The sequence below is a fragment of the Sapajus apella genome, unplaced genomic scaffold (genome assembly GCF_009761245.1).
Source record: "Sapajus apella isolate SASKATOON/1434 unplaced genomic scaffold, GSC_monkey_1.0 scaffold34, whole genome shotgun sequence".
Classification (NCBI taxonomy): domain Eukaryota; kingdom Metazoa; phylum Chordata; class Mammalia; order Primates; family Cebidae; genus Sapajus; species Sapajus apella.
The window spans coordinates 5,899,043-5,924,196 of record NW_022436974.1 but is presented as its reverse complement, the minus strand read 5'-3'; the positions used below and the strand labels follow the sequence as shown (position 1 = coordinate 5,924,196).

Below are 25,154 nucleotides of genomic sequence, written 5' to 3'. Positions count from 1 at the left end.
ACTCTAGGGATCAAAAATCAGAAAAGGCTCGGTGTGGTGGCTCATGCCTGTAATCCCCGCAGTTTGGGAGGCCAAGGCAGGTGGATCACTTGAGGTTAGGAGTTTGAGACCAGACTGGCCAACATGGTGAAAACCTGTCTCTACTGAGGCAGGAGAATCACTTAAACCCAGGAGATGGAGGTTACAGTGAGCCAAGATGGTGCCACTGCACACCAGCCTGGGTGACAGAGTGAGACTATGTCTCTAAAAAAAAAATGAAAAAATGAAAAACAGTATCAAGAAAAAGATAAATGCATTCTTTATTGGTATCCTTTAACATAGTGTATTGGGTAGATATTCTGAAGATAATTAACCTGGCATTATAAAATCTGTAGTCTCCTTTAATTGTAATTATTTTGAGTACATTTCCACTTTAACAGTGCCACAAATCTATCAATTATTTTAAAAATTATCCCCCAGCAGGAACAGAAAGAAGAAATACAGTTTAATTTCTTATATTAAGTAATAGACCTCCATGTCTCCCACTATGCACAGAATAGTTAAGAATAGTTTAATAATATATTAGTGGTCATTCCTGGGAGCATACTTTACAGTAAATGTTCAAGATTTTGATAGAAAAGCAGACTTCAAAACAAACTGAAGTGGTGGATTTAGACAATCAGTAGTTAACAATACCTAACGTCAAAGATTCTCAATTTTTTCTTTTGTTCTCAATAATGACTATAATATTTGCCTTATCATTTTATTCTATTATTATTATTTTTTGAGATAGAGTCTCACTCTGTCGCCCAGGCTGGAGTGCAGTGGCATGATTTTGGCTCATTGCAACCTCCACCTCTGGGTTCAAGCAATTCTCCTGCCTCAGCCTCTCAATCCCAGCTGTAGTGCAGCTGGGAATACAGATGCATGCCACCACACCCCGCTAATTTAGTAGAGATGGGGTTTTACCACGTTGTCCAGGCTGATCTGGAACACCTGACCTCAGGTGATCCACCCACTTTGGCCTCCCAAAGTGCTGGGATTATAGGCGTAGGCCACCTCGCCCAGCTGCCTTATCATTTTAGATATGTCCAAAACACAGTTTATATAATTTACCAAATGATTTATCAATTATTTACTTATTAGTATAGAATTGAGGTAATTAAAAGGTATTCAGTCATTTAATATAGAACAACCCATCAGACCTATGTTCAAATAGCTCAAAAACTTGTTAGGTCCCCTGCCTGTCATTCAATCTTTCTAAGAATTATTTACTCATCTGGAAAACAGGAGTAACAAGGGAAACTGTGTCAAAGAGATATTACGAGGATTAAATTATGTATATGAAGCACTTAGCACAGCACCTAGCATAGAGTAAGTGCCCAATAAATGTTACTATATTATTTTCTTATCTCTAGGCACGGTGTTAAACAATTAACTACATACTATGATGCTTTTATAAAACCAATGTAATATATAGATATACTGTTCAATTTTAACATTATTTTACTCTATGGCATGTGTAAATATAATTGGTTTAATTATAAATTCCACAATTTGAAATTTGTCTGTTCCTTTTCCGGAATACACTACTTCCATAAACTACATGTGAAGATGACTTTTTTCTGTACATTTATTGGACTACATTTAGATTTATATCCTCACCTATTTTTGGATCTTATATAATAATCAGAAATTTGGAGTCAGATTACCTTAAGTATAATGGTTAACTTTTAAAGAAATTTAAGTGAATTAAAGTTAAACAAACTTTAAAGAAACCCAAAAGTCAGAGAAAGCCATAAAGGTACATACACATTTTAAAAATCCTAACTTTACACTCTTAGCATCTTGATGTGATATCAACACCATCTATGAAGACACTCTTTGTTAATTAGTTTATGGGGTGTTAGGTGAATTATTTAGTAAATGATTATCAAAAAAAAATATTTAACTATAAACATTGCATGATAAACAGTATTCCTCTGATCTTAATAATTGTCATAAGTACATTACTTCAACAACTATTTATTGAATTCCTTTTGAGTGGAAGATATTATGCAATGTGATAAGGTCAATGAAATTAAAAAAAAAAGAAAAGAAAACACTGTTATCCTATTTGGTGAGCTCAAAGTCTTGTTAGGAGACACAGATGTCAAAAGATATGATAATATAAAAATAAGAATGAAGTACTGACTTGCAGGGGCCCAAAGGGGAGTTGTAAGAGATGGGAAGATCAGAGGTATGGGAGGGTCTCTGAGGATGTCACACATCTCATGTCAGGCAAGTACTTGAGGAAAGGTGCAAGTTTATTGTAAAGGAAACACAGGGGCCCACAGAGTACCTAGTGGAGTGGATGGAAAGATGTTGGAGCTCTAATTCTGGAAACTGCACAAATATCACAATAGTTTGGATTCTTCTGTAGACACTAGTTGAGGATCAAACATTTTTCCTAATAGAAGATCAACAAAGATAAAATTTAGTTTTGAAAGTTATCTGTGGCAGAATACAGAGGGAAGATTAGATAGAATGGAGAGAAGTAGGCCACAGAGGAAAGTCAGGAAGCTATGATGAAAAAAGATGAATGCTGAACTGAGGCAACTGTATAGTGATAGCAAAGTGGTGCCAGGTTCAAGAGATATTTCAAGATGAAATAAAAATGATTTGAAAACTGGATCAATATGGAACTTGGGTAAGGAGCTGAGAATGCTTGATTAATTAGGCTATAGAAGGAAGTGTGTGTGTGTGTGTGTGTGTGTGTGTGTGTGTGTGTGTGTAGAAGGGGGACTGGAAAGCTCACTTGTGGATACAATTTTTGATGTGCCTGTGGGACACAGGCAAAAATATTTAAGAGACAGTGAGATCTGGCAGTTAAGTGAGAAAGTTAAGCTAAAGATAATGGATTTAGGAGTCAGTGTCAGATAGATGGTAACTGAGGACACAAGAGTGCCTGTGATCACTGAGGAGAACAGGCAGAATCAAAGACAGACGAAGACAGATCCTAGAGAATGTAACATAATTTAAGGGATTACCCAGGAAGAGAATCCAGCGAAGAAGGAGCAAGTAGAGCAGAGAGAGGCAAATGGCAATCTGGACGGCAAAAACCGCAACTACTTATGCACCAACTTAATAATAGAAGAGATTTTTTAGGAATCAGAGATTGTCATCATCTTATCAGTCAGCAGCAGTGGGTGAGCCTCCTCTCAAGAGACCAGGCTGCTAACAAGGAGTTAATTCACTGTCACCACTCTTTCACGATCTCCAGTAGAAGTGCTAGCAGAAAGAAAATAGTCCCATGATAGAGATGGCAGAAGAGAGAAAGAAGGAACAAGAAGTTTAGATAACACATAAATGAGTCATTAGCCCATAAACAAGAAAAAGTCAGCAACGTGACCATTCCTCTGACATAAAGGAGCAAGAAGAACTCTCAACTAAAAAGAAGCCTTCCTAAGAATTGAGGCGGCATGATAATTTAAGCGGCACTGAATCCCTGCAGGCAAATTGCGTGGTGTAACTCAAAAATGTTTATTAATGAATGAACTTGGGTAAGATAGTCTACCAGCCAGAGCCTTGGTTTCCTCATCTTACAATTAGGACGAGTGGATGACATACATTCTATGAGGCTTTTACAACCCAAGCATACCAAGAACCCATTTGGTTCTCACAAGTATCATACGTGGTAGGAACTAATTTTAGCCTATTTTACCAGTGAGGTAACCAAGATACAGAAAGTTTAGAAAACTAATCCACACAGGAAAAGAGTAAAAAAGCTAAGTTTCAAATTTGGGGCTTTCAGATGACAAAGCCCATGGGCTACAGCACCCCATTGGAGCTCTTAGAACTTTTAAAGTACTTAAGCATTCTTTTTTAAAAAATGAGAGGTTGTGAAGGAGGTTAGATAGGCATTGCTACCTGCACAACAGGGAAAGAAACTGGAATTCACCTGTATGTCCAGTAATGGGGAGCCCTAATTCAGGTCTCCTAATTCTACTCTATGATCTTTTAAAGGCCTATAAGTACATTAAATTAAAAAACACTAACCTTGAGACCAAAATTAAGATCTTGTAAAGAAACTACTATTACTCTTATAACTGTATAAAATGTCTTTTCTTTCTAGAAATCATAGTACCCCATATGGAAATAAATTATCTGAGATTCTGCCTTAAGAAGCATAGATGGTAGTTTAAGTATAGCCCTCTAAAAAGTAGCAGCTTTTCCTACAACATCTTACTAGTTAATCTTCCTGGGAACAGGCTGATATTTACTCATCCCAAGAGAGCGCTGAATTGTCTGGACTCCAAAAGATACCAAGGATAAGGTTTTAAGTTCCCCACCATTAGTCATCACTTGGAGAAAAGTGACAGAGCTCTTTACAGATGCACTGCCTTGTCTTTGCCCTTAATATGGCAGTTGAGACAATGTTCAATGAGTTTAAATTAGAAAAAGTCAGTAAAGAATGCTCTCCCTCTCTTAAAAGTGATCGGTTCCCTGGGTAAGATGTGAAATACTTGGCGGTCTCCAGATGACAGGATCAGATAGGCTAACAATGAATTTGAGAGCTTTGCAAAGAAACGTTAGACAAAATAGATCAGGTTAAAGTGGACACAAATGCCCAGCAAGAAATTCTAATTATTTTCCTTCCCATTTTTGGAACAAAGAGAAAATTGTAAAACATATTTTACATGTATTTAAACACACATATACATATATATACAAATAGTGAAGGTATCTCCTCTTCATGTTATTATTGATGTTCAGAATTTCTATGGAATGTAATATATGTGCAGTTTAATTAGCTAAATAATAAAAAGTCAATACTTCCTTAGAACTAGGAAAAAGCTCATTTCTAATATAGGTCTTTTGAGGCCAAGCCTAGGTTCTTCTGGTAAACCGATATTGTGGATAAAATACGTTTTTGAGTCATGAAATTCTGGATTCAAATCTTAGCACTTCCTCTTACAGCTCTGTAGATCCAAATTACTTAACTTTTCAGAGCTTTCAGTTTTTAAAACCTCTGTAAAATGGAGAAAAGAGCACCAACTTTTGGGGGTTCTTATTAAGATTAAATGTGATAAGGAATGTAATCTCTCCAGAACATTTAGTTCCCATTTTCCTGGATTGCCCCCTATTTCTTCTGTGATCATGTACAACAAAATAGGAAACATGTGCTGATGCTGGTAAGCCATGAACTCAGTTCCAAAGCAGGAGGTTTAAATGACCAAGAAAACTCCAGGAACTGATGCCATTATTTTTCTCATGAGAAGCACTCACAGTCATGCGAAATACACTGCACACTTACTTCTAGGTCATTGGTCAACATTTTTGTCTTGAGTGGCAGTGATTGGCTATTCACATTACCCTCTGAAAGCAGCTCTAGTTTAGTAGAAGTTGTCAAGTAGATGATGTGTGCTGAAAACTATAGAAAGTCACCCTTTCCTCAAGTTCTTAAATGCATCCATTTGTTTAAAAATGCCAAAAATGCACATGCTCTGACCTTTCTGAGATTTTGAACTCAGATCCAATGAGGAAGTAGAGGCCGAGGATTAGGAAAGAACCATGAGTCTTTGGAATTTGGCTATGTGCCTCGTCTAGTTGATCTTAGAAACTTGAGATTGGGTCCAGTGGTTCCCTCACTTTCTTTCCCTCACTAATTAAAAAGATCTAGCCCGTAAGAGATGTCCATGTGCCCTTTTCTTGCACTAGGAAGAAGGGAAAGCTGCTTAGGAAACTGCTGCTTGCAGCTCATGAAATTATGAGTCATTTGTGTAGTAAAGTAAATTGGCCACTTATATTTGTACAAAGTTGAAAAAGGGATGGCCTGGGGAATGGGGCAATTCCAACTCAGAAATAAATCATCTGAGAGGACTGTTTGTCCCTTGAAATGCTGGGGCAGGTTTCTGGGTTCACAGAGAGCAGGTCCCCAGCACTGACATCCTTCCAAGTAACAAATTTTCATTAAGGCCTTATGACCTCTTTAACACCAGCATGTAACACAGAAGAGTTCAGGTCATAGTGTGCTCTGTCTTCCACTTCCTGTTATTTTTACTTCTCTGCTTTGTTTCATGCTTTTAAAAGTCTTTACTAACACTTGTAGCGGCAGCTTCTGAATGAGACAGTGGCCAGTAATTTCTCTGATGAATACACATTGTTGTACCCTCTTTGGAGATGAGGAAATCCAAGGCAGGAAATGGTCAGTGGCTTGTTCAGTGTGGTGTAGAAAGGTGGAGACAGATCGACCCCATCTCCACGAGCAGTTCACTGGTTAATTAAGCTCACTGAACCCTGCTGCCACCTGGAAATGGGCCCTGGGCTCCCTCCTGCACTTCCTGCTCCACACCTGCAGCTGAACAGAACCCAGCTGCAGCTACCCTCCTTGGGACAACAAAGGCAATGAGACTGTCTTTCTAGGTTCTAAACTTAGGCCCCAAAGGACTCCCAAATAAATTTCATAATATTATTATCTAAAAGCACAAGGGAACAAGTTTAAGGCTAAGACATGCACTGCATATCTTAAGGCACAGTTACATACTCAATTTGCTAAAACAAACAAACAAAAATATTTAGCATCATGTTTGCAGAGTCACGTATCCCAGTCCACGAGAACTACACAAACTGTGTCTACAAAAGTTGGTAGTTGGTAATCTCTTATAGGTATGCTTAGACCAGAAGAAGATGCAAAATTGGACATGGGAGAAGGGCTCTCAGTGTGCACAGACAGAAGAACCAGGATGATTTTAGCCTACTCTTCAACCTAAACCCTACACTCATATTCAGCTTTGCTTTTCAGTCTGTAGTTGGACTTTTCTGCCCTAACTCTATGGCTCTGATGAGCTACCAAGAAGAGGAAGCTACTGCTTTCCTCCATTTTAATGCCTCTGTTAAAGCCCAACTCACATTTCACCTTTCCCATCAGGCTTTCCTCAATCCTTCCCAGAGAATTTTACTTCCCTTCTCTTGACTGCTCCAATTTTTACTATTGGTACTATTAAATTCGTAGCTTTGTAATTTGGAAGTTTTACATGGGTATGTCTGGTCCTGGTATTCTATTTATCTATATTCCTCCAGAGTGTCCAGGCCATGATGCACTCCAGATCACTGAATAAAATGCTTATGGATCATTTATGTGTGCCATGTATCACAGACACTCTATTCTGAAAATAAAAAGCAGAAAGAGACTTAGGCCCTGTTCTCAGGAAGTGTGGAGCCCATTGAGAGAGGAAAGCAGGGGAGCAATTGATCAGAAGCCAATGTGATGTGCTTTTTCACAGAGGGTGTGAATACAGGCTGGAGCAACACAGCGCAGGGGCACCCAACTCTGGGTAGGACACTGGGGAGTAGGGGCCAGAGGGTGATTTTTGAATTGAGACTTGAAAAGCAAAGGTTCACCAGGAGACAAAGGACAGGGGCAATTCCACCGGGGACAGGAAGAGGTGCACAAGCAAATAGGTATGTGAGAGGCCATGAAGCAAAGTATTCAGAGAATGAGGAATATGACTGGAGACCAGGAAGTGTGAGAGCAGGATGGTGGGGGTGTGGAATGAAGACCCAGACCAATACGATCTAATTCAGTGGAGGCATAAGTGCATCCAACATACTTTGCTCAGTGCTCATACATGTTACATTGCTGTTCCTATTTAAGTATAGGAAGTATTTGCTCAGCTATTTTACAAGCGGTCAATTTATACTACTTCCATGTCACTGGAAATATTTACCTTGATCCTTGCAAATGCAGTGAAGGAAAATGAGAATGCTCATTTCTATGCATTTCAAAAAGTACTCCACAAGCGCAAATGCACTGTCCATCTAAACAACTAAAAATATAGTAAGGCACGGTGACTATCACTCCAAGGTGCTGATGATACAGTTCACACAGCACTAGATGCTGCTCTGCACTGCTCCCACTCGTAGCGTGGTATGCAAATAGACTCTGTGAGACACCATATTTAGATCCCATGCTTCTATCCAGAGAACACTGTCCACTGATAATTTATTCTAGCACCTTCCTTCACTGTGTTATCTGTGCCTTTGCTCTATAGTTTCCCATTTTATAGCCCCAACCTTGAAGTCCTCCTCTCTTCTTGAAGGTAGAAAAGAATAAGATAGGACAGAGAAGCTTGTAGGAGTAGGTGAAGGTGAATAATGCTTGGCCACTTTCCAGGTAATCATATAGCTGAGCATATGTTACCTGGATGGAGTGAACACCTTTTGAAACCATAGCTTGGTTCAGATATGTTATTAGTATTAGATTTTACTATGTAGCCACTGCATTAATTTATGCATCATCATTTTGACCCTTCATCCTTAGAAGTATTAAACCAGTGTAATTCAGTACTTCTTTGGTAAACCTTCCATAGGAAGATTACGACAATTTTAGTGATTGTGAACTATCTAGACTCAGCAGATGTTGGTAATCTATGGGACTCATGACCTGAAAGGATTTATGTCTAAATGTGATTTAAAATCCCCCTTCAACACTCCAATTTACCTTTCGTGCTTTGCATTCTTTCAAAGTACATTTCTCTCCAGAATAATTTTTTCCATTAAATGATTCCAGGCAAGCTCAATATTAAATATTACATAGGTAAACACATTTGCTTTGTGCTGTTGAGGGACTTGTATTAATTCCAAGTTGTTTTGAAAAACGCACTAGAAAAAAACGTTTGAGTGTGCCCTTTTGAATGTTTCCACAGCAGTGTCAGTGACAGAAGGCAGCTGTAACACTGGCTTTGACTTGGTTTAAAGGCTGATATTTGACTCCAACTCCAAAAACAATCATCATTCTTCTAATTCAATCCTAAGGCACCATTCCTCCTCAGTGAACCCCACTCACTTAATTGTTATCTTTAATAGGGGCATTACTTGGAAACTCAGTTTTCAGCATTTCCTTTTTTATCCTCAGGATACATGGCATGAAATGCAGTTTTATCTTGATGCAGAGCAAGTGACTTACTTGGATTAACTGACTACTATTTTGAGGCCAGGATTTCTTAAATGAATAGAGTATAAAAACACAGGGATTTTGGGAAATGACTAGGGATAGATAGGAAAAAAAAAAAAAAGAAAAAAAATACAGGGATTTTATATTGTTTCCACAAAATTACTTTTGTGAGGTAACTTCCTGCTCCATTGGTATCATTTTAAAATGGAACATATTTTATGGGAATGTAAAATACTGACACTTTTCCTTTTTGTGTTTTAGTTTATTTGAGGCCTTCAAATAGAGGAGTATTTACATATGCCAGAAAATTCAAATTTCAGAATTTTCCCTCCAATTCCTTTCTGGGTAGGTTGCCAGATAAAATATAAAAGCCCAGTGAAATTTCAATTTCAGATAAACAACAAATAAGTATGTCCCTTGCAATATTTGAGACATACTTGTACTAAAAGATAATTCATTGTTTATCTGAAATTCAAATTTAACAGAGCGTTTTATATTTTTATTTGCTAAATCTGGCAACCCTATATCTGGGAGCACTTGAATTATGATCAGAAGTACATTATCTCCAGAATGTAGGTCTGCAAAATTCCCAGAGGACCATTCTTTTCCTGGGTATGTGCAAAAGTGGAGACTGTCCCACAGGCCATTCCCAAAGGCCCCTGGGGCCATCTGGCTCAGGGTCTAATGGATCTAGACAGTGGAGATTAACCAGTCCCTCCTTTAAAGTATGTTAAAAAGCTTTAAAACAACATAAATAATGCCCTTCACATACTGGGCACTCAATGTATTTAGGTTGAAATCTTTGATGTTCATTAGTGCCAGTCAAGATGAGGAAGGAGACAAAATATGACATCTTAGAAACCATTCCTGTACATGCCTTACCTCTCAATCTAAGCACTTTCAAATTCTTCAAAAATCACCTAAAACTCCACCTTATTCAAGAGGCCTTCCCAGATCACCTTGGACATGAGTTTTCTGCCATCTCACCTCTCCAGCATTTATCATTTATACTAATCATTTGACATCTAACATATTTTGCTTAATATGTTAATCATCCTTTCATTTATAAATTATCTCAGAAAAACATAAGATAGTAGAAGCCTCGGATTGTGATTTACAGCAGGAGGCTAGGAGTCAGACCAATTTTGGTTTCAAATGCTGCTCTGTCCCTTCTGAGCTTTGTGATCCTGAACAAACACCTTCTCTGAGTCATGGTTTAGTATTATTATTATTATTATTATTATATTATTATAAGACAGGCTCTCACACTATCTCATAGGCTAGAGTGCAGTGGCATGATTTCAGCTCACTGCAACCTCCGCCTCCTGGGTTCAAGTGATTCTCATGTCATGCCTCAACCTCCTGAGCAGCTGGGATTACAGGTGCCCACCACAACACCCAGCTAATTTTTGTATTTTTAGTAGAAACGGGGTTTCACCATGTTAGTCAGGTTGGTCTTGAACTCCTGACCTCAAGTGATCCACCCACCTCAGCCTCCCAAAGTACTGGGATTATAGGTGTGAGCCACTGCCTCCAGCCATCAGTTTATTATTTTTAATCCCTCAGTAAAATAAGAATATGTCATCATGTTGTATTAAATGAGATGATGCAAGCATAGTGTCAACTCTTAGGAAACACAAAGACACTAAATGGTGGCATGTTGTGACTACTGCCATGATCTTTATGTTAATATTACTGTCTTCTTTTAATCTCCCACGGTGTCCATGAGTTATCAGGCCCTATATTAACTGATTGAAGGATCTTTGCCTAAGAGTTGACAGAGGCTCCAAAATCCTGGCCGTCTAGAGAAGGAGTGGGGAAACACTGCCTGTAAACAAATGACTGACCCTCCTTCACTCTCTTGGGGTGCAGACTTCATTCTCTTATTTTTCTTTCTCTGTGCTCCTTTAAACCTGCACATTTAAGACACTGCCTTGTACTCTGTTTGGGATTATGTGAGAATCAGGAAAACTTCAACCGCCTTAGAGATTTGTTTCCCTAGTGGCACCGGACATGGCGAGCCCTCCTGGGACTCAGAGTCACCACACACTTCCTGCCTTGCTCTTTATTGACTATTTGCTGCCTCTTTATTTTTCTCTAAGTCATCAGTGAGGAAGTTGCATAACTTAAAAGCTAAGCTAAGTGGATGTCTGTTTACTGCAATCTGGAGTCATACATATTATTTATCTTCTTTTAAGTTTTTACAAAATGCGATGTGAAGTGTTCTTATAAATGCATAATTTTTTGTCATGCTGGGATATGCATGAGATTGGGTTTTTAACATTTTTTTCTGGTTGTATTATAGGCAATAAAGTAACCTGGAAAAAAGTATGATTTCCTTAATAGTTGTCAGACATAGATTTCAAAAAATACAAGTTTCAAATACATCCTCTGAATTCTCTACTACTGGATTTTTCCAAACAGCAAATTCAAAATCTTTTATATAAAAAGTGTAAAAAAACAAAGCATCATCGAACTGAAAGGACTATGCCTTTCTGGGTTGTTCATTCATCAACATAATATCTGTAAAACTGTAATCTCTTGGAAGACTCAGGCTACAACAAATTCATTTTTGGATCAGTACCCAGTGCCTTTTTCATGACAGGTATTCAATGAGCATTGGTTGAGCCAATTAGTACAAAGTATTTATTCAACAAGTATTTATTGAACACGGAGGAGATGTATTACTATAAAATAAATTCACAGTATATAGTGTTATTATCACTATGGTCATTAATAAATAATAATTTCACCACAACACTGTGATGCAGCCTCCAGCGGGCCAGTGACATAAACTGGAAGTGTGGGTGACAAAGTTTACAGTTTCTGATTGTTTAGACTTACGGCAATTAGACTTGGTGTTCCCAATGTTAACCACAAAGAACATGTTCCCAAGTTTCCACCTATCCACTTCTTGATTAATAACTTTAAAGTCATTTCAGACCTATGAAGACTCAGAGATAGCCCTGGGCCTTTCCTGTAGCGTCGGGTTAGTCTTTATGAACAAAATCACACTTCTTCAGCTTGCAGTGTGACCCATCTGCTTCATATCCCCTGTCATTTTGGGAACAGTGTAACACTGTGGAGGCCAAGCTGTACCCGAGGTTAGAGACCCCACCTTTAAAATTATTGCTCTGGGGAAAGCAGGAAATATTGTTTCAATTATAAGGATAAAATATGGACAACTATGAGCCACTTAAGAAGTTGCATAGTAGTTGCCTTCAACCACAAAACCAAAATCGCTATTGAGTTCTTTGCTTCTGCACAGCATAGGGAAGATGTGAGTGGCAGTTCAGTCAAGCCTTTTTTTTTTTTTCTTTTTAACTGTTCCCTGGTCCTGATTTTGCACTTGAAAATTTTCAAGCTCTCAGAGTATTTCAGTGTTAATAGAAAACAGCTAAAATTTTGCCACATTTGCAGATGGGAACAGAACAAGGTCAGCACACATAGGGCCAGGTCCTGGTACAACAGGAGCATGTAGAGTTTCCAGAACTGCTTTCAGGTGTTTCTACTCTGTACTGGTTTTCATTCCCTATTTCCAATTCATCAACCTGTGTTCCACCTCATTTCCTCCCAGTTTCCATTTCTACTTTGTCATATATTAATTTGGACCTTTGTAATCTTCGGTTTCCTTCTAGTAGTACCTGATGATTTTATTAAAACCAGACCATTTTGCAATGAGAAAATGTTTCCAGGTAAGTCTTCAGGCTGGCAGCCACTCTTCCAAAATGATCCCGGTCCATCAGCTGATGGAGGTAGGTGGTTCCACTGTTGTGGACTGAAGGCTTGCATATGTTGCTCAGGGACAGCACTATGCTGGAAGCACAGGCCTTGTGCTTTAGGGGCTGTGAGTTCCATAAGCACATGCCAAACATATTTATTAAAGGACACGCGGTCACATGGAATGTGGTGCTCAGCACTGCACAGCGCTATCAGTCACCCTGAACGCTCACTGTTGTGAGTAGCACCATCCAGGCTCTAGCACAGATGCTTCTCCATATCCCCCATTTTGCGCCTTGGAAGCCCAAGGTGGCTTCTTTTGAGGCTGGATTGTGATGCTGCCCATGTCAGAGAAGGACACTTCCTTGGAGAGCAGGGAGGAGTTGAGCAGCAGAAGCACTTAGGTAAGAAAAAGACAAATTAATTAACTTGTCAAGTCTTTCCTCTCAGCATGAATGCAAGGGATAATGAGCTATCATTTCCCAGGAGTGCCAAGCTTCCATTTTGCTACTTCTTTCCATGTTCCAATTCAGAAGTACTCACTTATTACCATAACCCCAAAAGTTATACATTGTGGCCAAAGGATATCTTGTAATAGTAAACAATTCCTATGGCCCTTGAAGTTAAATATATGTAGGTCTAGTGGTGACCTGTGTGATAGAGATTGTTCGGTAATTGGATCACCATTGAACACTCGAATTAGTACTAGTTTTATTTTTATTAAAATATTTAATATGATTTAATTAAATTTTCAAAAAATACAATTTCAGCTTCATTTAAATAATTATTTAAATGTTATAGTCATTAGTTATGCTTTGAATTTTGCCTTTTTCCCCCAGAAAATATAAGATTTTAGAAGAAAACTTTTAGTAGCACAAAAGCTCATTTTTAATTTTTCATTTTTATGTTTACTTTACGTTTTTGATGAAAATAAATTAAAATTGTGTATACTGTAATATTACATTTCATTTTTAATACTTTAGAATCTAACATTTAAATCATTACTGTCAATAGAAGACACGGTACACGAAAACTGTCATTATAACAACATAATTAGGGAATTGCAGAAATGAAAGCAAAAATAAATTTTATGGATTAAATAATAATATATTAATTATGTATGACTTAATTTTATTACTCATGGAAACATCACCAACCCCTCAACAGAATATCCAGAGGTACACAATAATGATTACAGTCATCACAGACATTTTGTTGACTTCAGGAATGACAGCTTTCCATATATTTTTCAATTTTGTCATTACCAACATCTATTTGTCAATGTAGGAAGACAAAGCATATCTTACTTGACCATTTATTAGTCTATTTATAATGTTTAATATTTAGACATATAGTATGTAGGCCTTCATTTGTCTTGTCCTGAGTCCTAAAAATGGTAGAGGGTAAATCTGACCAGGTATTTTCTTTTTTGTTGTTGGTGTCATTATTATTATTATTTTTTTTTTCTGAGATGGAGTCTCCCAGGTTGGAGTGCAATGGCGAGATCTTGGCTCACTGAAACCTCTGCCTCCATTGGGTTTAAGCAGTTCTCCAGCCTCAGTTTCCTGAGTAGCTGGGACTACAGGCACCTGCCTCTACGCGCAGCTCATATTTTGTATTTTCAGTAGAGGTGGGGTTTCACCAGATGGTCTAGATCTCCTGACCTCATGATCCACCCACCTCAGCCTCCCAAAGTGCTGGGATTATAGGCATGAGCCATCATTTTTGTTCTAACTTTTGACAGTTAGAAAAAAGTTGTCATTTTTTTCTAACTTTTATTTTAGGTTCATGTGCAGGTTTGTGTTATATATAAACTGTGTGTCACAAGGATTTGTTGTACAGATAATTTTATCACCCTGGTAAGAAGCACAGAACTCAACAGGCAGTTTTTTTCTGATCCTCTCTCTGTTCCCACCTGCCCTACCCAGGTAGTTTCCTTTTTCCTCTTTTTGAGGCTTACAGTAGTACTGTTCTTCCAAACTACTGCCTTAAGATGATTAGTTTAGGTACAACAGAATTGGATTTTTCACCAGCTACAGAATTACTCTCTCAATATGTAGTTTACAGAGAGGGATGAAAGTGTAAGAAGAGACAGGATCAATGAATTCTTTGATCTCATAATCAGTTTCCCAAAGTATTTTTTGACAACTTATGTGTATGATTTAATATGTTCCTTTATTTTATGCATAATGGAAAAGAGATACTTTATATTATCTTTGAAGTTAGACAACCCTAGATTTGAATTGTCTCTGCCACTTACTAGCACGGTGATTTATGTAAACTATTTAAGCCTCAGTTTCTTTATCAGTAAAATGGCACTGCTAACTCCTACACCCAGAAGGTGTACAATGAGAACAAGATAATAAATGTAAAGTACTTAGTAGATAGTAAATATAAAATAAATAGTCATTTGTATTACAGTGGTCCACATTTTGAAATTCCTAAAGTACCAGTCATTTATTTACTCATTAACCCTCTTTTTCAAACACTCTGATAAGTCTCCACTGCCCAAGGTGTGTCTTGTCATGGCATTCAAGGGGCTCTAATATATCCTCTTCCCCCCTTAAATTCCAACAGTGCCCCAAACCCATGACCACTGTCCCTGGAGATCTATACTTTCCTACCTCTATGCCTTTGCTACCACAATTTCATCTATTTCAATGGCTGTTCTTCTTCCAATGTCTAGTTCAAGTGTCACTTCTTCTAAGATGTCTTCTCATCTTCCAATGTTAAATTTCTTTTCCTTGTGCCCTCATAACATCTCTGCTGTAGCTCTCTTACAAAACTTAATACAGTGAGCTTTGTATCATATTAAGTTTTGTGTATGTGTCCCTCATCTCTGTTATCCTCTCAGCTTCTTTGGGATAGATTATATCTTTGTCACCTCTGCATAAATGTATCCCCTTCCCAGAGCACACGACATAGTACTTGGCACAAAGTAGATGCACATAATTTTTTTTCTTTTTTTCTGAGACACAGTCTCGCTCTGTATCCCAGACTGGAGTGCAGTGGTGCAATCTCAGCTCACTGCACCCTCCACCGCCCGGATTCAAGCGATTCCCCTGCCTCAGTCTCTCGAGTAGCTGGGACTACAGGCACTTGCCACCACACCAGGCTAATTTTTTGTATTTTAGTAGAGACAGGGTTTCACCATGTTGGCCAGGATGGTCTCGATCTCCTGACCTCATGGTACACCTGCCTCAGCCTCCCAAAGTGCTGGGATTACAGGCGTGAGCCACTGCACCTGGCCAATTTTTTTTTGGATTGAATTTGTTGAATCTACTTCAGAGGAATAGAAAGAAAATTAAAACAAAATTAGGTTATTTGGATTCTTCAAGTACTGGTGATTCTTGTTTTCATGATTAGAAAGATTTTTTTTTCAAAATGACATTATTTATATTTTAAGACAGTTAGCTAATTTCCAGGAAAAGCACTTTGTCTAAAAGCACTTCTTATTGACAAATTGAACATTGTGATACATTGCACTACCGTGAAAAACATGCAGTTCATGTAAATACGCTGGGGGAGTTTCAGTATTTAGGTATTTTAGTGTTTTCAAATGTCTATAAATTCTTTTCTATTCCTCCAAAAAAGATAGAGACTACTTTCCCCCGAGTGTAGGCTTGACTCAGTGACCTGCTTTTAAGGAACAGAATAGAGCAAAAGAATGGTACGCAACTTTGAAAACTAGGTCATAAAAGACACTGTGGCTTACTCTTTGATTTGCGGTGATGAGTTCAAGACTAGCCTGGGCAACATGGTGAAACCTTTTCTCTACTAAAAAATACAAAAATTAGACTGGCATGGTGGCAGACACCTGTAGTCCCAGCTACTTGGGAGGCTGAGGCAGGAGAATCACTTGACTGTGGGAGGCGGAGGTTGCAGTGAGGCAAAAACACGCCATTGCACTCCAGTCTGGGTGACAGAGCAAGACACCATCTCAAAAAAATAAATAAATAAATAAAAAGAATAGATGACCAATACAGATAGTATAGCAATAGTATGAGCATTCTTATTGTAGTTATTCACAGTTTTAAATCTATGATAATTAATCTCCAAAGGCAGCAAGCAAATTTGAGCTGGTTATCCAAAACTGTGATCTGGAGCCCACCTGCAGTTGATTGCCAATCATTCAGTTAATTATATATTTAACAAATACTTATTAAATTGTCTCCTATCAGCCAATCACAATGCTACACCTTGGAAATACAGAGACAAATAAGATATGGTACTTGTTTTTAAAGGCTCAGTATCCTAGCGTTCCCCACCACAGATAGCAAGGGGCTTGAATCCGAGGAGCCTTTGTTGCCCAAAAAGTTATTTAAGAATGATTTTGTGTAACAGAGAAAGAATTTGGGTGGAATTCAAGAAAAGGTTCTGGGCCAATTACAGTTTTAGTAGGTAAGTTACCAAACAATGCCAGACCCAACAAACAGCTTCAGGCTTCTAACCTAAAGACACTGTTCTCAGGTTGTGTGACAGATGGAATTCTGTGCAATGGTCTGTCTGTCAATAGGCTCTCACACATAAAAGCAATCACTGCCAATAATGCCATCCTCAGGGATGAAGGACAGTGACATTAAGGGGAAGAAAAATATTCCATTAGTAAAACATCCCCTAATTAATTTTAATCTGTTCCCTGGAAAAGCTGCTCTAGAGGAAAGATTTTTTTTTTACTCCACATGCCAAACTGCCAAGCATTACTTTGGAAAATTTTCCATTTAGTTTCAAGGAATATTAAAATGTTTCACTTAGCGAAACTTAGAAATGAATCTATTTCCTAGCTTATATTATATATAAAGATAAGATTTTTACAGGCAATGTCAATTCTTAATTGAGTATATCAGCTAAAAGCAACTAAATTTGATTAGTCTCTGAACTGACATTTACTATTCTTATTCTTTACCGTAAAAATTCACTTAAGTAGCTAAACTGCATGTCATCTTAGAAACTGTGATACACCAATGACAGATGTAGCCCTTGCTCTCCTACAACCTTTAAATTCATCAGATAAAATTAGCAGAAAACAAAGAAATCAAAACTATATAAAATAGTGGGAATAGCTTCACATCAATTCATTAGCGAAATAGTAAAACATTTTAAGTTCAATGGACAAATATGAAACACAACAAAAAGTGACAAACTAGTAGCTACATTATGGATCAGTAAGTATTCATAGAACCAGTAACTGTCAAGCTGTCTCCCACCTCAGGGCCCTCATACCTGCTACCTGGGTAGCCTTTCCCTACCCAGCGAGTCTCTCTGCTTGGCTATCATGTTAATCCTTCAGGTCTGAAAGCATGTACCCCTTTCTTAGGGAACTTCTTCCTGACTCCCTTAAATTATATCGAGTTTTCTTACTCTGTAAACCTTTCCTTAATATCACTTATTGTAGTTCATAGTTTCCTTCTAATAGGTATATACTTACCCTAATACCTAGGCATTCTCCTGTCCTGATCCATTCCTTAATATTGCTTTTCATAGTTCACAGTATTTATGTGTGTATTTATGTGATTATTTCATAAACGTATCTCATTCACAACTATACTGTAAGTTTCATGCCAAGAATGCAGGGAGTGGTTCTCTCATCCTCCTGTTTCAGCTCAGTGCCTGGCACACTGTAGTTGCACAATACATATGTGAATAAATGAATAAATGAGCAATATAGTATGTGTTCAGAGCATGAGCTCTGAAGTTAAATGTCTTTCGGTACACACACCATAATTTCACTATCCAGTTAAGTGACTTTTGACATACTTTGCTCCTCTCTGACATTCAGTTTCTCATGGGTAAAATGGAAATAATAATAGTAATTTCCTTATGTGATTGTTGTGAGTTTAAATGAGAAAAGGCATAAAATATGTTTTGCTTAATACCTGGCAGAGAACAAGTATTTATTGTTGTTGCTGCTGTTGTTATTAATGTCTCTGTCTCCATCAAATGAAATCATCACAAACTCAGCCGGGTACAGTAGCTCATGCCTGTAATCCCAGCACTTCAACAGGCCTAGGCAAGCAGATGGCTCAGCCCAGAAGTTTGAGTCTGGCCTGGGCAACAAAGTGAGACCCCTGTCTCTGCAAAAACTACAAAGATAGCGGAGTGTGGCGGTGCACACCGGTAGTCCTAGCCACTCGGGGGCTGAGGTGGAAGGATCACTTGAACCTGGGAGGTTGAACCTGGAGTGAGCTGAGACGGTGCCACTGCACTCCAGCCTGCGGGGACAGGCGGGGAGGAGCATCACACACTCAATTCTCTAATATTTTTCCTTCTTGTTCAGGAAGGTAGGAGAGAAAGGACTGATTGAGTATCTCTGCTAAGCTTCTGGTCAGCCCAGTCTTGGTCACACTGGGTTTCCAGTCACTTTTGCTGCCTAGCTCACTCCCACTGGAATCAGCTAACTTCAGTCACTCCCTCCAGCCATCACCAGGTCACATTCTTGGTTTCCTGTTACTATCTAGAGTTACAGCTCTTTAATTTATCTTGCTTTTTTCCTTCATGCTAGCACCCAGTTCCCAGGAGATGACACTTTGTAGAGCTAGGCCAGAAGAGAAATGAAGTCACACTAAAAAATGGTTCCACTTTACCAACTTCCAAACAGTGTCCCCAAGCCAACCACGCAGGTACACCTTGACTTTTCTCTCAGGATGACTTCCTGCCACAACTAGTAGAGTGCCTGGCTAAAAAAATCAATAAATAAAATAAGATGGCCGCCATCTCCCTCCCACTGGGACATTTTACTTTCGGGAAGAAACATTTAGTCATGGAAGCTGAGGAAGTCCTCATTCAAGGACAGGGTTTCTTTGCTCAGTCAGCCAGACCAGACCAGACAAGCCTCCTGCGCCTGAAGGTCCTGGCTTCTGGACCCTCACTGTATTTATAAAGTCTTAACAGAGTAACTGTGAATTCCATTGTGGTGATGCTGCCTGTGGCTGGCAGATGGCCATGGTTTCTAGACTTCATAAGCAAATTTGAGGCCTGCAGATATGGGCATTGAGAGCACTAGGCTCTCCTTTAGATATCTATGTTCAACCGGTCTCTTGTAAAGTTATCTTTGACATATTTTAAATTTATTGGTTGCTTTCTGAAAATGTGGCTACTTCTGGTTGAAAAAAAATTGTTCCCTAGTCTCTCACCTCCAGAGGCATAGCTTTGTAGAATAATCTATAGATATAAAGAGGTTTTACTGTTGAAACAAAGAGAAAGAAAAAGTTGTTTCTCAGCAGAAAAATGCAACAAAGACTTTACTTCTTGCCAAATAACTTAAGAATGTCTGAACAAAAACATCACAAACCTGGCTAGTGCCAGAATTTCTCAGATGAGTCAAGAGAGGAGAAAAACACAGATTATACCCCAAACTACCAAGAGATGGATGAATGGCAAAAAGGACACAATACATAATTTAAAATGTTGTTAAACACTTAAAGAAGTAAATGTAACCATTTTCTAGGAACAGCAATTATACACAGGAGTGTGTTCTAATAAATTTTCTTCTGAAAACAATTGGTGAGATCCTACAGAGATTCCTTATCTTCCTCCAAGGCTGTCCACATCCCTGGAGACCCAGGAAGCCCTCTGAATCTCTACTCTCTACCTACCTAGAGGATCTCTTACCAGATACCACCTCAGGTGTAATGTTATAAAGCATTCCTCACAATGTGGCTAGTCTTTCTAACCAGACGGCAAGCATCTTAGATACAGAAATATAGTCACGTTATGTCCCCAGCAGCTCCGCGGTGCCTTAACTACTTACCAATTGATTGATTCATTTAAGAATTTATAAACGTTTTCTTCAAACTAATAGAGAATAAAAATCTGAAAGTGTACTTCATTCCATTATACCAGAATACAAGTAGAACCGGCAATACCATAAATTTTAAATTACTCACTTTTTGAGGAAACTGTAGACTCTTTTGCATGCAGAGAAATATAATTGCTTGGTGTCCACTCTCACTTAATATTATGTCTTGCAAAATACCAGATAGATATCAAAGGCAGGAAGGTGAGTGTCGATATGGAAAAGAGAAATCAATTTGCAGTATTTTGGTATCCTAGAACCAGTGAAACTTTCTCTTACATAGAAAAGTACTGTTTGGTATGCAAATATTATTAAACTTAACACCAGTTGTTAAGTTTTCAGAACTGTTATCCTCAATAGGATAACTTGAAAATTGAAACAGCTTTAAGAAAAGACGTTTAACAAAACATGGGATGTTTAATGAAAAATTTCCCACAATATGACTGTCCCTGGTCCCATTTTTAGAAAGAAAATCCTGAGCTATTTAGAATATGGAATGATGAATATGGATAGACCTGGCTAGTCTAGAAGAGTCTATTCTGGCTAGGATAGAATATGAGTATGATGATGACAACATTTGTGCAAGAATTTTCAGTTTATAGAAATACATCAAAATTCATTAATACCTCTTTCAAAGATTTATATGTTTTGCTTGTTCAAATATTTGTATATATTTATACATATTTGTACATCTTGATTCTCAATTTAAATGCATTACTTCACTTACTGCTCTTTTAAGGATTTATACATATTCTTTTTTAATGACTTATACACAGTTCTTTTTGACTTAGGAAAATGAAGTAGCTAAAATCCTGGAAGAACAGGGTTGTATCTTAACTACTTTATAGCATCCTATATGCAGAGCTGAAGACTAGACATACTAGCTCCCTTTCTTCAAATGGGTAAATGAATACACAGAAATGTTAAATAATTTACTAAAACGTATGTAGGGATGACCTTCTCTTGGGTTTCCTGATTTCCAAGACAGCCCACATCAGATTATTTTGATTCTGTTCTAGCCAATTTGAGACCTATAGAGTCCCAAGTTTCTCTGACTTCATCCATACATACCTTTGCAAATGATTCTAGGAAATGAGGGAACAATACTAAACCGAATGTGCCGTGATGTGTGTAGAATATATTTGACACTTGTCTGGCTAACCCTACTTAAAACCTAACCCTAGGTTTTAACCCTAATTCTCTACCTAAACGGTGGTATTGTAGACTCACTTCTGCATTTCCTTTCTTATTTAATGTCCTTATGATCACGAGACGACTAAATGCTCAGGTCCTGAGCTACATTTCCATGTTTAGTAAACCAGGAAATAGTGAAAGATACATCTTGTGACACTTTCATTCCAAACTTAGACTAGGCATGAGTATTTAATGACAAGTAAATAGATGTGAATGAGAAAGAGGTCAAAATTTGAATAATCTGGATTGGTATCTAAAATAAATTATAAGGAAAAAAGCTTATATACGAGGTTTTAACCAATATATTTCTCTCTCTATGAAAACTTTTCCTGATTCTAACAAGTAAAATTATTTCCTCTTTAGTGTCTCACCATCTGTAGCCCTCACAACTCCCAAAACATTTGATCGTAACTTGTTTTACACAGGTCTTTTAAAGGTAAAGTCTCTACAGAAAGGGAATGTGTTATATTCAACTCTGTATTCCTATTAACTTTAATAATACGGAAACATAGTAGATGCTAAATATGCTTGTTTCATAACCGTGGAATAAAATGAATGTTTGTGTAGCCTGTGCCATTAAGGATTTTATACTAGAGCTGGGGGATCATCAATCACTTAATATTTAGTGGTACCTACCGTAGGATGTAAAGGAAGACAATAACAAGATGCATCCTGAGGACTCGGGAATGGCAGAAATGAAATTACTCTACATAGAAGAGAGGGATTTTTGTAAAACATCAACTGAAAGAGAACAGGACGTGACTGGAAACTGCCGATTATATTTAAGACCTTCTGAAAAACAAATGTGTGACTTGGAAAGAGAGTTGGTCACTCATGGGAATGATGAGAGGTGCAGAATAATCCTCCAAGTAAGCACTTTCCCAGGACAGTAAGCATTCAAGGGAGCACTGTCCACTATTCAAGCTCATTCCACAGAAGGACACTACCTACCCAGTCCTGTGGGCAGGACTATCCTTAGGTTAAAAAAATGTGTCACCAATCTTCTTGTTCTAATCCTTTAAACGTGATTCACTTGACAAGTCGCTTTTGCCTTGATTCCATGCTCACCAAGAGTTCTGATGGCTCTAATTAAACTCACAGAGCTCACCTGAAGGTACCTGAAACATTAGCCTGAGGATGTGGGTTGTGCTAGACAGTTACACCTCATATTGAAAACTAATAAATTAGAATCAATCAGATGAATCAGAGGAAGATGAGTTTGCCTCTGGCTGATATAGCAACATGTGGTATCCTGCCACTCACATCACTGTGCTTGTGAGTCTGAGGGCCAGAGTTAGATACCCCCAAGATGATTCCTCCCCACGGGTACTTGCAGTCTTCCCTCGGCATCACATCTTTGGCTCCTGCATGAGCCACGTGCCTTTTCTTCAAACGTCTGCACAGATCATGTACTTAACACTATGCTTTAAACCACTAGAGAGTGATCCAAGATAACATATAATTAAGTGAGAAATTGTTTGGCATAAACTAAAAGCGCTACAGAAATTCCAAGAGAGTAAGGATCATTGTGGTGGGCAGTTATCCAAGGAAGGCTTCCTAAAGGCCTATGGTGTTAAAAGGGAACTTGATGTCTGGGTAGGATGTAGGTGGGTGGAAAGAAAAGGAGGGCATTTCTAAGAGGAGGATGGAGGCCAGAACGCTGGGCCACATTGCTGAAGTATTAGAACCACAAATTGGGACAACATACTCTCTTACTTCCTTCAAAATAAAACCTGGAGATTGATGAGAAAAGTAAGAAATCAGCCTTCTCATATAAGCACCGATCCGTTAGCATGAGTAAAACAAAATAAAATAAAATGAATCCCAACCTCCTATCATGTGTCAAGAAGAAGGATATTAACACTCTTAATTATTTGCTCTTAAGACCAATTTTTTAAAGCTTTCATCAATGCAATGAGAATATTTATCCAAACTTTTAAAGCAAACAAAGAAGAAGAAATAACATTATCTGTCACCAATAGAAAAGCAAGTTTGAGTGCTACAGTATAATAAATTATTTATTATACTGATAATGGATTTGTTCTAGAGACTAACACGACCACAGGAAAGGAGGCTTTACTATAAATAACTCCTAGTAAAAGAAACTTTTAAATATTTTTTCTTTCATTTACTCTAAAAAAATCTTTATAGATAGATAAAACTATTATCTTTAAAAATGCAACATTTATATTAGGAAAAAAATCAGAAATTCATGTGTGCTTTCCCCACTCCTATTTATTTTTTTTAAGAGACAGGGTCTTACTCTGTCACCCAGGCTGGAGCGCAGCAGTGCAATCATAGCTCACTGCAACCTCAACCTCCTAGGCTCAATTGATCCTCCCACCTCAGCCACCTTAGTAGCTAGGACTATAGGTGTATACCACCACATCCAGCTAATTTGTAAATTTTTTTGTAGAGGCAGGGATCTTGCTATGTCGCCCAGGCTGTTCTCAAACTCCTAGTTTCAAGCTATCCTCCTGCCTCAGTCTCCCAAAGTGCTGGGATTACAGGTATGAGCTACCATGCCTGGCTCCCATTCTTTATAATACCTTGGGACATGGGAGATCAGGAAATAGAAAACAAAGTTATTTTCTCCAAGGCCAGTTGTGACATGCCACCTCTTTCATCTGCCATGTGTTATTCAGTGTTAGAAAGAGGAGTGAACTGAATGAAGAGGAACAAGAGGCAAGAGATGAAACAGAAGAAGCAGGAAGAAGGAGTAGTCTGCACCTGCTGAGAAGTGGTGGCCAGGTGGGCCTTCGAAATCAGAAATCCAGCCCCCTCTCCACTCCTTGCCTCAGTCAGCACGGTGTCCATCTGATGTGTTTCCATCTTGTATTCAAGTCTTGCTTCTGGATTGAGACTAGCAAAAACAATATACTTCCTAAAGGATCATTTTTCAAATATTTATGCATGTGGAATGGCAAAACCCTGTAAGTTTGCCCAAGTGAGGGTATGCTGATCTAACTCCAATATGCCTTGAGACACTGAACACACCAAGCAGTTAAAATAAGATAACAGAGCCAGAAGGGGTGGCTCATGCCTGTAATCCCAGCACTTTGGGAGGCTGAAGCAGGCAGATCACCTCAGGTCGGGAGTTCAAGAAACCTGTCTCTAAGAATACAAAATTAGCCAGGTATGGTGGTGCATGCCTGTAATCCCAGCTGCTCGGGAGGCTGAGGTAGAAGAATCACTTGAACCTGGGAGGTGGAAGTTGCAGTGAGCTAAGATTGCACCATTGCACTCCAGCCTGGGCAACAAGAGCGAAACTCTTTCAAAAAAAAAAAAAAATAGGATAACAGATTTTAAATCTAGGATAGTCACCAATGTAGGCATTCCATCTGACTCACTCCCAGAGATGTCTCTGCCTCTCTTTCTCTCTGTCTCTTTTCCTATCTGTGTCTCCCTGTCTTTCTCACACACACACAAACACACATATGCACATGCATACTTGCAAACTTAAAAACACCTTCAAGCTCTCTTTATTGTCCAAGAGGAATTGTGCTGTACAAATACGGTGACCTTTCAGAA

The 25,154-nt window shown here is 38.4% G+C and overlaps 1 protein-coding gene and 1 long non-coding RNA gene across 2 annotated transcripts in view; one reads left to right on the top strand and one right to left on the bottom strand.

Annotated features, from left to right (window-relative positions):
* Positions 1–25,154, bottom strand: part of MAML2 (mastermind like transcriptional coactivator 2) — a 370,219-nt gene that overhangs the window by 234,542 nt on the left and 110,523 nt on the right. The window lies entirely within an intron of this gene.
* LOC116563306 lies at positions 1,878–24,697 on the top strand. Its single transcript, XR_004274328.1, has 3 exons — positions 1,878–1,983; positions 7,497–7,506; positions 24,654–24,697. It is a non-coding gene; the product is annotated as an uncharacterized LOC116563306 (long non-coding RNA).